Raw genomic sequence first — 17,335 nt, 5'->3', positions numbered from 1 at the left:
GGAGGAAGAGAGAGAACGGGGAAAATTAAGAGTAAAAGGGAAAATAAGAGAGGAGAGAGAGAGGAACCGGGTATTCAAAAACCCAGATGCCCGCGCCCTCTTTCGACTAAGCCGCGCCCACGGAGATCAGCCCGCGCCCGCAGAGAGTCCGCGGAGCAATCGCGGATAATTCCTGGGAAAATTGTAATTTTGATACCTGAACAGGGGGCCGCGCCCTCTCTAAGGAACCCGCGCCCGCTCCAATATTGTCGCGCCCGCGGGGAGCCCGCGGGGCAACCGCAGAAAGTTCCTGATTCTTGTTTGAGAAAATGAGCAGCGCCCTCTCTAAGGCACCCGCGCCCGCGGAGAGCTACTGATCCGATTTCCTCTTTTTGAAAGTAAGGGCACCCGAGGCCTCTGCAACCCGTGGGGTGCCCTCTCCCCTGCACTTTAAAACTTCCGCTTATCATCCTCATCAAACACATTTAGTCCATAGATGATGAATGAAGGCACCCTACAAAACAAACCAAAAACACAAGGAAAGGTAAGAGCAAAAATCAACAAAAAACCAAAAATAAAAGAAAGGAAGGAAAAGAGAGTAAAGGTGAAAATCCGGGTTGCCTCCCGTAAGCACTTTTGTTTAACGTTGTTAGCTCGACGTTTACCACCCTACTCAAGGTGGTTTGAAAAGAAAAAAATTTATGAATAAGACCAACAAACACTCCATCAAAATATTTCTTTAGCCGATGACCATTAACCTTTAAAGAAGATGAGGAATCCAAAGGAGAAATCTCCACGGTGCCATTAGCAAAAACATCTTTCACCGAGAAAGGGCCACTCCATTTTGACATGAGCTTTCCGGGAAATAACTTCATTCTTGAGTGGTAGAGGAGGACTTTATCACCCACACAAAACTCCTTTTTCTCAATAAGCTTATAATGAGCTTCTTTGGAACGAGCTTTGTAGGTGCTAGCACAGTCATAAGCATCAAGTCTAAGCTCCTCTAGCTCATGAAGATCCAATCACCTTTTCTCCCCTAAACTTTCTAAATCAAAGTTTATCTTTTTGATTGCCCATAAAGCATGGTGTTCAAGATCCACCGGGAGATGGCAAGACTTGCCATAGACAAGGCGATATGGAGTGGTGCCAATAGGTGTCTTGAAAGCCTTCCTATAAGCCCAAAGAGCATCATCTAACTTGTCCGACCAATCCTTTCTATTCCTTGCAACCGTATTCTCAAGAATGAGCTTTATTTGACGAATGGAGACCTCGACTTGGCCACTCGATTGAGGATGATATGAAAGGCCGAACCGTTGATGCACCCCATGTTTCCTCAACATATTTTGGAAAGCGTTGTGAACAAAATGAGAACCATTATCTCTTATCACAGCCTTAGGCACGCCAAATCTTGGGAAGATGATTTTGTTGAACAACTTCAACACTACTTTGTGGTCATTAGTAGGAGAGGCAATGGCCTCAACCCATTTAGAAACATAGTCCACATCCACAAGTATGAATTGATTTCCATATGAAGATGGGAATGGTCACATGAAGTCAATCCCCCAAACATCGAACACCTCTAACTCAAGAATAGGCTGTTGAGGCATCTCATTCCTCTTGGAGATATTCCTAACCCTTTGACACCGGTCACATGACTTTACAAAGCCCCATGAATATTTGAAGAGATGCGGCCACCACAAACCACATTGAAGAAACTTAGTGGCGGTTTCGGAAACGCACATATGTCCCCCCACTTAGATCCAAATGGAAAATCTTTAGAACATTTGGCACCTCCTCATTCGGGACACAACACTGAAGAAATCCATCCACCCCTCATTTATACAAGATTAGTTCATCCCACAAGTAATGTCTTGCCTCCCTCTTGAGCTTCTTCTTTTGGTTCTTGGAGAAAGAAGGTGGAAACTCCCCACATGCTAGAAAGTTCACCAAGTCGGCATACCATGGGAGATCCTTAACATTAATGGCATACAAGACATCATCAAGCATTCTATCTTCAATTGGTAGACCATCATCATGAATTTGATCACCCTCAACGCGAGAAAGATGGTCCGCCATAACATTTTTCGCACCCTTCTTATCCCTAATCTCTATTTCAAAAGTTTGTAATTCAAGCACCCAACGAATCAACCTTGGCTTGGACTCTTTCTTGGCAAAGAGATACTTGAGAGCCGCATGATCCGTGAAGACAATGGTCTTGGAACCCAACAAATAACACCGGAATTTCTCGAAAGAGTGAACAATGGCCAAGAATTCTATTTCCGTTGTTGTGTAATTCTTTTGGGTCCTATTTAGTGTCTTGGACATATAGTAAATCACATAAAGCTTCTTGTCCATACGTTGTCCCAAAACACCTCCAATTTCCCAATCACTAGCATCACACATCAATTTAAAGGGTAAATCCCATCTTGAGGCTTGAACAATGGGGGTAGAGATTAGGGCCTTCTTCAATCTATTAAATGCTTCCAAGCATTTTACCATAAAAAACAAACTCAACATCTTTTTGAAGAAGATCATTAAGGGGCTTGGCAATGAGTGAGAAATCCTTGATGAATGTTCTATAGAAGCCCGCATGTCCCAAAAATGATCTCACTCCCTTGACATTCACCGGAGGTGGAAGCTTCTCAATAACCTCAATCTTGGCCTTATCCACCTCTATTCCTTGATGGGAGATCTTATGCCCAAGCACTATTCCTTCCTCCACCATGAAATGGCACTCCTCCCAATTCAAGACAAGATTAACCTTTACACACCGTGCCAAACATTTCTCAAGATTAACTAGGCACTCTTCAAATGAAACCCCACCTACGGAGAAGTCATCCATAAATACCTCCATTTCTTCCTCCAACATGTCTCCAAAAATGCTAATCATGCACCTTTGGAAAGTTGCGGGGGCATTACAAAGGCCAAAGGGCATTCTCCTATAAGCAAAGGTCCCATAGGGGCATGTAAATGTTGTCTTCTCTTGATCTTTGGGGTGGATTGGAATTTGGAAAAATCCCGAATAGCCATCAAGGTAGCAATAGAAATTGTGCCTTGTTAGTCTCTCTAACTTTTGATCAATGAATGGAAGGGGAAATTGATCCTTTTTGGTGGATGTATTTAGACGTCTATAGTCTATACACATCCTCCAACTGGTGACCTTCCTAGTTGGAATGAGCTCACCACTCTCATTCTTGACTACGGTCATACCCCCCTTCTTAGGAACGACATGAACGGGAGAAAGCAACCTAGAGCTTGAGATGGGGAATATGATTCCCGCATCCAAGAGCTTGGTGATCTCTTTTTTCATCACCTCTCCCATTTAAGGGTGTAGCTTTCTTTGCCGTTCAATAGAAGGAAGGGTGCCTTCCTCAAGCGTTATGTGGTGTGTACAAAAAGTGGGGCTTATACCTTTAAGATCATCGATAGTATAGCCCAAAGCACCTTGGTGCTTTCTCAAGACACAACATAACGCTTGAGCTTCGCTCTCGCTCAAGGATGCACTAACAATTACAAGGTAAGTGGAATTTGGGCCTAAGAATTCATACCTAAGGTAAGATGGTAGAGGTTTGAGCTCTACCATAGGCACTCCTTTACCTTCTTTTGTTGCAGCCGCTTGCAAAGCTTCATGGCTTGAGATCTTCAAGCACAATTGTTCATCCACTTCCTCTATGCTTCCATTAAGCAATTCCTCATACAATGCTACCTCCTTGCATGGTACACCTAGCTCATCTTTGTTCAACAAAACCTTCTCAAGAGCATCGTTAGAGGTGAGCAAGTGCTAATGCATGGAAGACACAACATGATCAAGAGATTCAATAATCATGCAATTTTCAAGAGAATAACTTGGATATTTCATGCTTTCATTCAAATCGAATTCTATGACCTCATCTCCTACTTTAAGGGAAATCTTTGCACACTTGACATCTATCATAGCACCCGAGGTAGAAAGAAAGGGTCTACCTAGAATAATTGGAATGGTAGCATCTTCATCCATTTCTAGAACAACAAAATTCACCGGGAACACAAACTTCCCAACCCTCAATGGAACATCTTCCACTTTACCTTTTGGAAACTTGATTGACCTATCGGCTAGTTGCAAGGTAATGTTAGAAGGTAAGAGTTCCCCTAGATCAAGTCTTTGATAAACCGAATATGGCATTAAGCTTACACTAGCTCCTAAGTCACATAAGGCATTATCAAATTTCATCTTGTTAATAGCACAAGGGATGGAGAAGTTTCCGGGGTCTTTCAACTTGGGTGGAATTTTGTTCATGATGATCGCACTACAATTTTCAGTCAAATTGATTGTCTCCACAACATCACAAGTCCTATTTCCGCTCAAAATTTCTTTAAGTAATTTGGCATAATTAGGCATTTGGTTGATCACATCGGTGAAAGGTAGAGAAAGGTGAAGTTGTTTAAGCATATCAATAAATCTCCCAAATTGCTCATCCAATTTGTGTCTCATGAATTTTTGGGGATAAGGGAGCTTGGGTTTCACAATCTCTTTCTCTACTCTCACCTTTCTTGGTGTCTCAACCACAACCTCATCTCAAGATGCTCTACCTCCCTCATTCTCAACCAAAGTTTACTTGGGGACCTCCTTGTTTTCACTCCTCCTAGGCAATCTCTCCTCAAGAACCTTACCACTCCTTGTAACAATAGCATTCACGGGTTTCTTGGGATCTAGGCCTTGGGAAGGTAAAGAAGAAGGGCTTGCTTGGTCTTTCAAAGCACTAGCAAGTTGAGAAATTTGGTTTTTGAGCATTTTGTTGTGGGTCATCATTTCATTGAACTTCTTGTCACTAACGACCATGTATGTGTTCAAAAACTTGGTTTGATTTTCAATTATTTCCTCCAAATTGGTCCTAGAAGAAGAAGATTGTGAATAGGAATTTTCACCTTGACTCTTTGGAACAAATCCGGGTGGGGGACCTCTTTGAGAATTATTTTGAAAATTGCCCCTACCTTGATTGTTCCAATTACCCCTATTTTGATTTTGACCATAACCTTGATTATGGTTTCCACAACCTTGGTTATGATTTCCATATATTTGGTTTTGATTACCATAATTTTGGTTTTGATTTTGACTACTATAACCTTGATTGTTATAGTTGCCACGAGAACATAACCTTGGTTCCCTTGGTTCCTATAACCACCACCTTGGTTATAGTTGTCAAAATTACCTTGGTTTTGGTAATTCCTATTCCATTGACCTCTTTGATTATCAAACCTTTGCAAAATATTATTTGACACATAATTCACATGCTCACTCTCACTATTATCAAAAACATCACCACATTCCGGAGAAGTATGAGGGCAATTACAAGAGTCATGTTCATAAGATCCACATGTATCACAAAACAAGCAAACACTAGGCATAGTATTTGAAGAGGGAGGGGGTTGAGAGTTAGAAAAGGTACCTCTCCCCTTAAATTGGGAGGGAGAATTCGAAGCTTGAGAAAAAGAGGACCTTTTCAACTTGGCCTTGATCGCGGTCATTTCTTTCCCCAAGTTTGTCATTTGTGAGGATAAGTTGTTGATCGCATTTAGATGGTCTATAGAGTACACTGAAGAGCCACTCTTGCTAGTTGAATCCCTCTCACCATCTTGCCAATCTCTATAGTACTTAACTACGTCCTCTATAATGTCCACCACTTCTTCTTCCGTCCGATTCATTATATGACGTCCGACACCCCCATCAAGGCATGATTTTCCTTGAGGACTTAGGCCACCATAGAAAATTTGAATGACTTGATAGGTTGGAATTCCCTTTGGTACTCTTTATACCTCTCCCATACTTTGTAGAGGCTTTCATTAGGTCTTTGCTTGAACCCTTGAATCAAAGCTCTAGCCTCCGCCGTTTTCTTTTGTGTGTAGAATTGGGACAAGAATTCCTTGGTGACTTTGTCCCATGTTCGTAGGGAATTTGGCTTTACCTCCTTATCCAACCACTCCAAGGCTCGGCCTATGAGAGAAAATGGAAACAACTTTAGCCGGATGAATTCTTGTGAAACTCCGTTCACCTTGATAGTGTTGCAATACTTTTCGAACTCCTTGAGATGGTTCAACAGACTCTCATTCTTAGCTCCGCTATATTGTCTCCTTTCGATCAAAGCAATCATAGCCGGCCTAATTTCAAAATCATTCGCCGGTGTTGTAGGTGGAGCAATTCCACTATCAAACTTGTACTCACCGGGAATTCCCAATTCTTTCAAACCAACTCTTGGTTGTTCTCCCATGCCTAGTTCTTCTTCAAACCCTTCTTCGCTTGAGGAACTAAATTCCAAGGATCGACTAACAATTCTTCTCCTTGAAAGAGTCCTTTCGATTTCCGGGTCAAAAGGCACAATGCTTCGATCACGAGTTCTATGCATGCAAAACTCAATGAAAATATTAGTAGCACGGCTACAAATGTAGCCTTAAGAAACAAAATATTTTTGTATTTTTTTTTCAATTAAAGTGAAATAGACTCAACAACTAAAGCTAAGCACCAATATCACTCCCCGGCAACGGCGCCATTTTGACGAGGGGAAAACTAGGTAGTTATCTAGTCTTCCCTCGGTCAAACACAATTTATAAAATCCTAAACCAACCTAATACAAGTATAAGGTAAGTATAGGGTCGAACCCAAAGGAGTTAGTCGGTATTAACTATAGCCTAAGTAAAGCTATTTCGAAGATTGTAGTGAGAAAATGGTCGGTATTATGGTAGCAAAATTGGACTAATAAAGTAATTCAAGAAGCTAAATACTAGGGATATAGGTTCCACATGCTAGTTCAATAATCGGGCTAATCGATAATTTCTTCGTTTGATTCAAGCATTGCAAAGGACAAACAATAGTAGCAATCAAGAGAGTTCAAGAGCTGTCTCCTAGAGGTCAAGCTAGGGGTCACTATGAATGGCTAATCAAGGAAATTCACAATCAAACTCAATCAATTAAAGCAATTCTTAAATTGATGGGTCATGTCATTAAGAATTACAATGTAATCTAGATTAATCTTATAGGTTGATCATTCTTAATCTAATTAATCACATGCAAAACTATGTCAACCAATTTAATTGCAACAATTCAATCAATCGAAGATCATCAACAAGCACAAATTATTAATCAAGCATGCTTCCCCTTCTCCCTAGCAACTAATCCACTCACTAATCCTGGTGTAACTCAAGAACAAATCACTAGAATTAGCATTGATCATCATTCTAAATCAAAATCAAGAGAAAACAATATCAACTACAATATCCAATTCAAATCCAAACAATTCAAACAATCAAAGATGAAACTAAATCAATCAAGTAAAGAGATGAACTAGAAGAAGAAATTCTTATTAACATTAATGATTGAAAATAAAGAAATCCAAGCACAATTGATCCAATGTTGAAATACAAATCTAATACCAAGAACTTCTCTCTAAATTCTCTCTAACTTCTCTCTCTAAAACTAAGCTAATGAAAATTATATAAAATTTATCTTTGAAAAGGAATTACAAGTGTATTTATACGCAAAGAAGGAAAACAGGATCCCCGCGCCCTCTCTAGTATACCCCGTGCTCGCGAAAAAATGGGTACGGAACCCATAACAAACTCTACGGGCTTTCAGGGCAACACCCGCGCCCGCGGGTCTTCTAGCCCGCGCCCGCGGCAAAGGCCTTTGCGCCCGCGGGGAAAGCGCGGTGAATCCGCTGCTCCCAAAGGGTGATCAGAGGGCCGCGGTCTATCTGGTATGGAGCGGACTCTCCAGATTACCTGCGCCCGCGGCTAGACCGCGGATAGTTCTTGGTCGAAATTTTCCAATTTGGTGCATACGACCCCTCGCCCGCGGCCTTCAGTACCCGCGCCCGTGGCAGGCTGGCAGGGCTGAATGCCCTCTCCAAGGCCTCTTCAAGCCCTCTCCGTGCCCTCTCTGAGCCCTTTCCAAGGCGATTACTTCCTCCTTGCTTAGTCAATATAGCCCATCTTGATCACCTTGCAAAGACAAATCCTAGGTATCTACAAGAACAAACAACGGAAAGGAATAAAAGGGAAAAAGAACCAAATAAAAGGAAAACACGAAGAAAACTTGAAAAACACCAGGAAAGAAAGAAAGAAAGGAATTAAAGAAAAAAGGACCAAAAATAAAATAAGAAAGCATAAAAAGGAGATGAAATCATCCTAAAATACTACCCTATGAGTGCCATAAATGACACTCATCAGGAGGGAAGGAGAATAAAAGAAGAGTTAGAAAGCCAATTGTCATCCTTGATGCTTGTATGTGAAAAATTACAATTTAATGTGTGTGTTGAGGATGATGATGATGATGATGATTTTGAGCAACCAAGAGAGTGTGAGGATCCCATTGGTGAACATTTGAGTGATGGTGAAGGAGTTGAGAATGAAGAGAGTGTTGATGTTGATAACCTCTACCCTACTTCCCATTTTGATGAGTCTCTTATGCATGATTGTGATTCTTCTATCCATGAGTATTTGGACTCGATTGAGGTTATGACCAATGTGTTCTTTGAGTGACAAATTAAAAACCATAGCCTTTTGAGCGAGTTCATTAAGAATTCTTCATGGGAGATATATGAGTTTGTAATGAATTTGCATCCATTTATGCATGGCTTTGAGACTTTAGTCTTTAAGGAAGTTGAGGGAGTTGTTTTTCATGATTGTAGTGAAGGGGATTATGTATTTCCTTGTGGTAGTTGGATGTTTGAGGAAGATGATGATCATGAGTTCATGAGTGTTCTTCTTTTGAGGATTCTATGATTGATTTTCATGCTCTTATTGGTGATTTGAGGCACGTTGGTGAGGAAGAGTTCATTTGTGACACCATAGCTCCTATTCCCTCCTCTCATGTCCCATTTTCAAGCAATTTCAACCACATCCCCTACACTCCTATATCTCTCCCTTCCTTTGTTGAAGAGCCTACTGGGGACCCCCTTGTCTATGATGATCTTAATGTCCCTCATTCGTCTATTGTTGAGGAAAGGGTGATGTTGCCACCCAAAAATATTTTAGTGAGAAGGATTTGCCTTTTTTTTCTTTCCATTCTTTTATTCCCCCTTCTTCTTCTTATTTTCTTCTTTTTCCTTTTGATCCCTCTTCTTCTTTCTTTTGGCATCTCCCTTCTCACTTGTGTACAACAATCTTGTTTCACATTCTTATCCCGTCATTTGCCTACCGTTTATCATATGAAATGATTAGTAGTGCATTTGACAAGCTCTTGCGTGCGTTGAATTATTATTTTGTAGAGCGGTCAAGCTTGGACCTTAAGTAAGCCTTTCTCGGGAAGTAACCCGTGTTATATTGCTTTATTTTCTTTTCTTTTTAGAATAGATTTTCTCTCATGGAATTGTTTGTGTGCCTTTTACTAGGTACATGACTTGATGATATACTTTGGTGCATTGGTTTGAATTAAGAATCAAGGAAGATTGGCACCACAAATGCTAGAGCATGGAAAACAAGTTTCAATTCTTGAGGAAATTGGATTTGAAAGGTTGAATTGGGTCATTTGCGAGTATTTACACCCACCTAACACCTGTTAATATCTTTCTTTGCTCTTTCTGTAATAGTTGATGCCTTGTTGGACATGTGTTGGTATTGTTGGATTAATCTCTCTGTTTTTCCCCTCCCGTGGATTATTTGATTTGTGTTTGAGCATGTTGTCTCAAACAAGCTTAGGGGAGGGTATTCCACCATGTTTGGTGGAATGTTGATTCAAATATTCCATGCACATTTGTATATGCATTTCCATGTTCTATATCTTGAAAAACTCCGAAAAGATTTTTTTTTCTATCAAGGCAAATTTGCAATGTATCTTTGTTTTGTTCTTGCTTTGGACATAATACTTTTGGACTTGTATATTTGAATGCTTTTCTTCCTAAGTGGTAACGGTGTGCACGGTTTGAGAGTATGCTTGGTTGATTCTAGGCTAAAGCATGCTAAGGTAGTTGGTTAGAACTAGTGGGACCATGAAACCGGATTCTACTTGTTTGTGGCATGTTATTAGTTGCTTCCTATTGTCGAATTGACACCAATAGTGAGTTTTTGCTACATCCATGTGAGGTTCAATATTTTTCAAGCCTTCAACATATATTTGCATGAGCGGCATGGATCCTTGACTATTGCGGACCTAATCCAGAATATTAACTTATAATTCTCAAACTCGAGACCAAACCATCTAGGGGGGACAAAGGCATCTTTGCGGGGTGGTAATTTTACTTTTCTAGGATAGTTTTCTTATTTTTGGTTTTTGGGTTTACATTTGCCTACTTAATAACCATTTGAGCCTTTTCCCTTCTTTTCAAGCCACAACTTTAGAATTTTGAGCCTTTGTTTCATTTTTGGTTTTTGTGAAACAAATGATCATTTTATTGGAGTATGTGGTATATGAGTTTGGATATTGGTTCATATTTGTAAGCAAACTTGTGTTTTGTATTGGGTGAATAATGGCAAATGAATAAATGAAAAAGTCGTCCAAAGTTAAAAAAAAAAAAGGCAATGACAATGTAAGTGAAAAGTTGAAAAAGCCGTCTAAAGTTAAAAGAGGCGAGGACAAAGCACTAATAAAGAAAAAAAAAAAAGGAAAAAAAGTGAAAAATGAAAAAATGCAAAAATATTTTGATGTGAGTATCCTTCTCCCTATTTAGAGCATTGCGGACAATGCTCCATTTAAGCTTGGGAGGAAGAATTCTCACGCTTTTTGTGTATATGTTTGTGATGTTAGCTTTGAATAAGCTTGGGGGTGTTGGTGCTTTGGTTTAGTGCTTACTTGATTATGGTGTTGAGGATTGATCACCCTTTGCTTCACTAATTAGGAAACCACTAAATTTTATCCTACCCTTTACCCTTTTTGCATTACGTTACAACCTTTGAAAGTCCTTTTGACCTAGAGGTTGAGTCACATATCGGGGAAGGGAATTATGACTCATAGCCTAAGGAGAGGGGATGCATAGTCAAGACGTCAAGTAGCCCAAAATTATCTCTTTTTCCGGTTGCTTCGTGGAACTTTTGAGATGATCACTAGGGGAAGATATGAGACTAGTAGGGAGAACGCGGTAAGACCGTTTGGGATGAAAGTGGATTGCGAAAACTAGTTCTTATACTTAGCATATTTATGTTTCAATCAACCTCGGGTATCTTTGAACGTGCACTCCCTTACTTGTTTAGAAAGATTTGCATTCATTTATGCTTGTACATTTGGAAAAGTCCTTTCATGAACATGTGTTTGGTCTTCTTTTCTTTTGATTTCATTTTCATGCTTTTCCTTGTTTGTATTATTACAAGAGTTGTAGGTTAATCTCTTAGGAAACCTTTACGAGAGCATCACTTGTCCTCTAGGGCGATCTAGGGGTTTAAATGGCCTGTCTTTAGTTGCTAAAATTGACCGTGATTCCTAAAAATGTGAGTTAGTGTATATTCCCATCCTCTCTAGTTTTCTTGTTTCTTACTTTGCTTGAATGATGTCATCATTTTCCCTTGGGTTTGATTTTGTTTTGCTCGAGGACGAGCAAAAGTTTACCTTAGGGGAATTTCATGAGCGTCATTTATGGCGCTAAAAAAGAAAAACATTTAGGTCTGTTTTCTATATTTTCTTTCTTTATTTTCATAGAATTTTCTTAGCTTTCCTTGTTTTTCTATTTTAATAACTCATTTAGGGTTTTGATTAGTTTTTCATGATTTTAGTCCTTAATTCATAGTTTTAGTTTTATTTCTTTTATGATTACTTTATTTATTTCCATTTTATTTATTTTATTTTATTTTTCTCCTATTTTTCCCTCATTTTCTGTTATTCGTGTAGGTGTTTTCTTGGGATAAGACACGATTTAAATTGTCATATTCGGAGTTCCAATGTTCAAGTTTGATGTTTTGAAGTCTTAGATTCAAAATCAATTAAGTGTTGCAACGATAACAAGCCAACAAGTCTCATCCTATCAAGCAGCCACCGCATTGCAGCAGCAAAGCTGCCCAGCCATCCGCGGACGAGGATATGCCAGCCGCGGGCGCGGGAGCGATTGCACCAAATCCGACAATAAGCCACCGTGGTCTGGTTGCAAGCTCACCGCAGGCGCGACCCAAAGCCGCGGGCGCGAGCTCCAGCACAACGGGAGCGGCTATCATGCCCTGTTCCGGCTAGCAGCTCCCATGTTCCCTTTTTCTCGCAAACCGCAACACAAATCAGGCTCCAACATCCAAAGCAACCACCACCTTCGCACCACCTTTCAGCCGCATCAGCCCGCAACAACCACTAGACTCACCACCATGACAAACCATCTACTAATTGCCGCCAACAACAACCGCATCTCCCAAGCCACATAACTCCTGCAATAGTAAGCATCGGCAGCCCCTTTCAACCTCCAAGTGAGTGCGCACAAGCTGGGTGTAAATTGGTCGTTGATCTTGATTAATTTAATGATCAAAAGATTGTGATGCGCATGATTAGTGGAGTGAGAAGCAGGGGATTATTTCCCAAATAATGTGCCGCAAGAATTCGAAGTCCACTGACTTCTTATTTTTTATTTTCCTTTCATTTTCTATTTTTTCAATTTACTTTCCTTCTCTTTTCTTATTTACTTTTCTTTTTCTTTTATTTTCTTCTCTTTTATTTTCTTTTAACCTTGTAATTATAAATACCCATTTTTGGGGCAAAATTAGAAGAACAATTAGAGATAAAAAATTAGACCACATTTTCTTATCTTAGTTGAGAGCTTTTCTCTCTAGTTTTAGGGTTAGTTTCAGGAGTAGATTTTAGAGAGAGAAAGTGAGGAATTTCAATGGTTATTTGAGAGGTTGAAGATTCAAGATGACAATTATATTAAAGATCTTCATTATCAACCAATGAGGATTTATCATTCTCTCTCCTCTTTATTGCTTTATTCAATTTCATGTTTGTTTGAATTGATTTTGATGTTTAATGCTTGATTACTGTAATTGTTCTTGATATATTGTTGATTCTTGATTTCCTTAGTTGTTAGTTGATAGATGATGATTCTTGAATAGTTGTTTGGCTAGGAATTGGGTGAAACTTGTATGATTGATTAATTGTGATTAATTTGGGAATTGTGTTGATTGATTGTTGAGATTAAAGTGATTGATGAAGGTTTGCATGTGTGTAATTCGATTAGGCCTTGAGAATTATGCTAGATTGCATTGTAATTGCTAATGACACGAACAATTGATTTAGGAATTGCAATTATCGATTGGTTTTGATTGTGATTCTCTTAGTTTGTTATTCATAGTGAACCCTAGCTTAATAATTAGTAGATAAATCTTTGATTCCAATTGATTTCTCTTATCATTAGTCTTCACAACCTTTGATTGGAATGATCTTCCCAAGTTGTTGCAATTGACATGATTACTTGTTGATCCCCGTTCCTAGTGTTTTATTTCCTTGGTTACTCTTTTCGTGAGTTGTTAGTATTCTCTCTTACCTTCGTCTTCGATCTAGCTTAGGCATCCAAATCGAAAGCATTTGAACATTACCGTTCCTTTTTGTTCGACCCTTGACTTTCCTTTATACTCGTATTTAGGTTGGTTAAGTGTTTACAAATTTAGTTTGACGGGGGGAGGATTAGATAATGACCTAGTTTTCCCCTCGTCATTCACCTACCAAGTGACCTTCATCTTGAATTCAATAAGGAGTTAGGGACCCGTCACTTTGAGCCATACAATTAAACATGTATAATATTCTGAAATTTCGCGAATAAAGGTGACACATTATACTGGCCATACGTCCAGTCTGGATGCTCATAGGTGCTCTACAGTATAAGCCCATGAAATACTCATAGGAAGCGGCCACACTTTCACACCTAAGTAGGTGAACTCCATCAAGTGTGAGCTACAACACACCTCGAAAAATATGGATATGGGTTCATTAAGGGTCATATGCTCAACCTCCTTCTCATTTGTAGCTAAGCACAAAACAAACATCTTGAGATGGACACATAAAATAAAAATTGTGCTTCCAAATTATTATATAATGTTCCCCTTTGAACTCATAGTGAGTAGGAGTCCATTACTTCACAATTCATGCAACGGGCTTTAGTTCCATCTCTTCCGATGTTTCCAAAAATAGTTTTTTACATAGGCCTTTACTTAACGGATCCGCAATGTTCTTTTCGGACTTAACATAGTCCAGTGATATCACCCCTTCAGACAAAAAAATTCTGATAGCTTTATGCCTCAGACGGATGTGTCTCTTCTTCCCATTATAGGCATGGTTGTGTGCAACAGCAATTGCAGATTGCGAATCACAATGAAGTGAAACTGAAGGAGCTGGCTTCCCTCAGAGTGGAATATCTGCAATCATGTTCCTCAACCATTCTGCCTCATGACCTACCAATTCAAGAGCAATAAACTCAGATTCCATAGTCGACATAGCAGTACAAGATTTCCAAGATACGGCTCCACCCCCAAGGGTAAAGACATAGCCACTAGTGGAGTTAACTTTATCGTTATCGGATACCCAATTGGCATCACAAAAACTCCAGGAAATTTGTAGTAGTGCAAACCCCAATCCGAAGTACCCTTAAGGTACCTAAGAAACCTCCTTAGAGCAATCCAATGATCACTGCTTGGGTTATGAGTGTACTTTCTTAATCTACTAACAGAATAAGCAATGTCAAGTCTAGTATAGTTCATTAGAAACATAACACTGCCAATAATTCTAGCATACTAAGAATGATTAACTGGATCACCATTATTTTTCTTTAGGTGGAAACTTGGGTCATATGGAGTCTTAACTGGATTGACATTAAATGAGTCAAACTTTTAAAGAAGTTTTTCAACATAGTGTGACTAATTAAGACAGATGCCATTTTGAGTCCTTTTGATTTTGACCCCCAAAATCACATCTGCCTCATCCATGTCTTTCATTTCAAAATTCAAACTCAAAAATTGTTTTGTCTCATTTACTCGATCCAATTAAGTCAGTCCCAAAAATAAACATATCATCCACATAAAGACAAATAATACATAACCATGACTATCATGCTTAAAATAAACACAAGAGTCACCTTCATTAACATGAAAACCATTATCAGTCATAGTCTTATCAAATTTGTCATGCCATTGCTTTAGAGCTTGCTTAAGTCCATACAATGACTTGACTAACTTACAAACCTTGTTCTCTTGGCCCGAAATAACAAACCTTTCAAGTTGGACCATGTAAATCTCCTCATCCAAGTCACCATTTAAAAATGCATTTTTGACATCCATATGATGAACAACAAGATAAAAAATGCAAGTAAGGCCAATTAAAGTCCTAATGGTTGCAATTTTAGTGACAGGGGAGTAAGTATCAAAATAATCAATGCCAAACTTTTGTGTAAAGCCCCTTACCACTATTCTTGTCTTATACTTGTCTATGGATCCATCGACCTTCATTTTTTATCGAAAGATCCATTTACAAGTAATGGGCTTACAACCTCTAGGAAGTTCAACAAATTCCCAAGTGTTATTATTGAGAATTGATTATAATTCACTCTCAATTGCTTCTTTCCAAAAAACAGCATCAACTGATCTCATTGCCTCATCATAGGTCCTTGGATCATCTTCCAAAACAAATATATGCACAAAATCATCATCAATTTAGGAAGATTCAGATAATTGAGAAGTAATAAAATCAGGACCAAAATTGTTTCCCTTTCATGCCTTTTTGCTTCTCATTGGCTCTAAAACAGAATCATTGTTAGTAATAGTAGCATTATGAATAAGTAAACTAACATAACTACTAGCAAGTAATTCACTATCATTAAAGGGAGATATTTTCCAAGGAAAAATGTTCTCAAAGAACTCAACATCTCTAGCCTCAATGATATGGCCATCTGTATAAGAGTTGTTAGTACCTTTGATAAAGAAACGATAAGCTGCGCTTTGATAAGCACAGCCAATAAAAATAGCATCAACAGTTTTAGGACCAATTTTATCCCTCTTGAAACAAGGTATGCCTGCTTTTGCTACGCACCCACACACTTTCAAGTATTTCAGATTTGGTGCTCGACCCTTCCATATTTCGTATGGAGTCTTGTCAAGCTTCTTCCGAGGAACCCTGTTCAAAACATAACAAGCAGAAAGAATAGCTTCCCCCACATGTTATGAGGAAGCCCAGAACTAATAAGCACATAATTCATCATATTCTTTAAAGTTATATTTTTCCTTTCAGCTATACACCATTTTGTTTCGGTGAATAGGGAGACGTTGTCTCATGAACAATGGCAAGTTGCTCACAAAATGCCTTAAGAGTGTCAGGGCTGTACTCACCACCCCTGTCTCTCCTAACGCTTTTAATCTTTTTGTCCAATTGGTTTTCTACCTTAGATTTATATTTGAGGAACATATCCTCGGCTTCGTCCTTAGACCTGAGAAGATAAACCATGCAAAACCCTGAGCAATCATCAACAAAAGTAATGTAATAATTTTTATCCCCTCTACTTTCATGATTATTAAAATCACCCAAGTCACTATGAACAAGTTCTAGTACTTCAGTATGTCTATCTACTGATTTAAATGGCTTCTTTGTAAATTTGGCATCAACACAAATTTGACATTTCGAAAAATCAGTGTTAGAAAACTTGGAATCAAATTTAAGTTTTTAAGCCTTTTAATTGAATCAATATTAATGTGGCCTAATCTAGCATACCATAAATAAATAAACTCAGGAATATAAGCAGAAGAAGTACTAGCATTCTTATTCATAGTGTCAATTTTAACATTAAGAGTACAAAGCCCCCCATTACAAAAGCCCTTCCCCAAAAATTCCCCATTGCGAGTAAGAACTAATCTATCAGAATCAAAAGAGAGCTTTAGTCTAGCTTTCATGAGCAAATTGTAAGAAATTAAGTTCTTACGCATTTCTGGAACATGCAAAACATTAGTGAGAGTAAGCAATTTTCCAGAAGTGAGAGTGAGATCGATCTTCCCTTTGCCTTGGATAGAAGCAAAAGCTGAGTTGCCCATGAAGACATTTTCACTTTCTACCTTGTAATAGGTAGTCCATGTCCTTGTTAGCGCAGATGTGTCTGGTAGCTCCAGTATCAACAATCCACTCAGCATCATTACCTGTAAAGTTAGCTTCTAAAACAACAGCAACAATAACGTCAGAATCCTCAATAAGATTTGCTTGACTTTGCCCATTCTTCTTCTTCTTAACCCCGTTATCCTTAGCCTTGTGACCAGTCAAACCACACTAAAAACAGGTACCCTTAAACTAGTACTTCTGAACCTTCCCTTTAGGCTTAAGAGAACTGTTATTGCCTTTGGACTGGTTGTTGTGTTTGTGTTCAACAAGATTGGCTTTGGCAGAAGAAGAGGAAGGAAAAACAAAATGGTCTTTGTCTTTGATACGGTTTTCCTCCTCAATTTTAAGGTG

This window comes from Chenopodium quinoa, unplaced genomic scaffold (genome assembly GCF_001683475.1).
Source record: "Chenopodium quinoa cultivar QQ74 unplaced genomic scaffold, ASM168347v1, whole genome shotgun sequence".
NCBI lineage: Eukaryota > Viridiplantae > Streptophyta > Magnoliopsida > Caryophyllales > Amaranthaceae > Chenopodium > Chenopodium quinoa.
Note: the sequence above shows the minus strand (reverse complement) of the source record.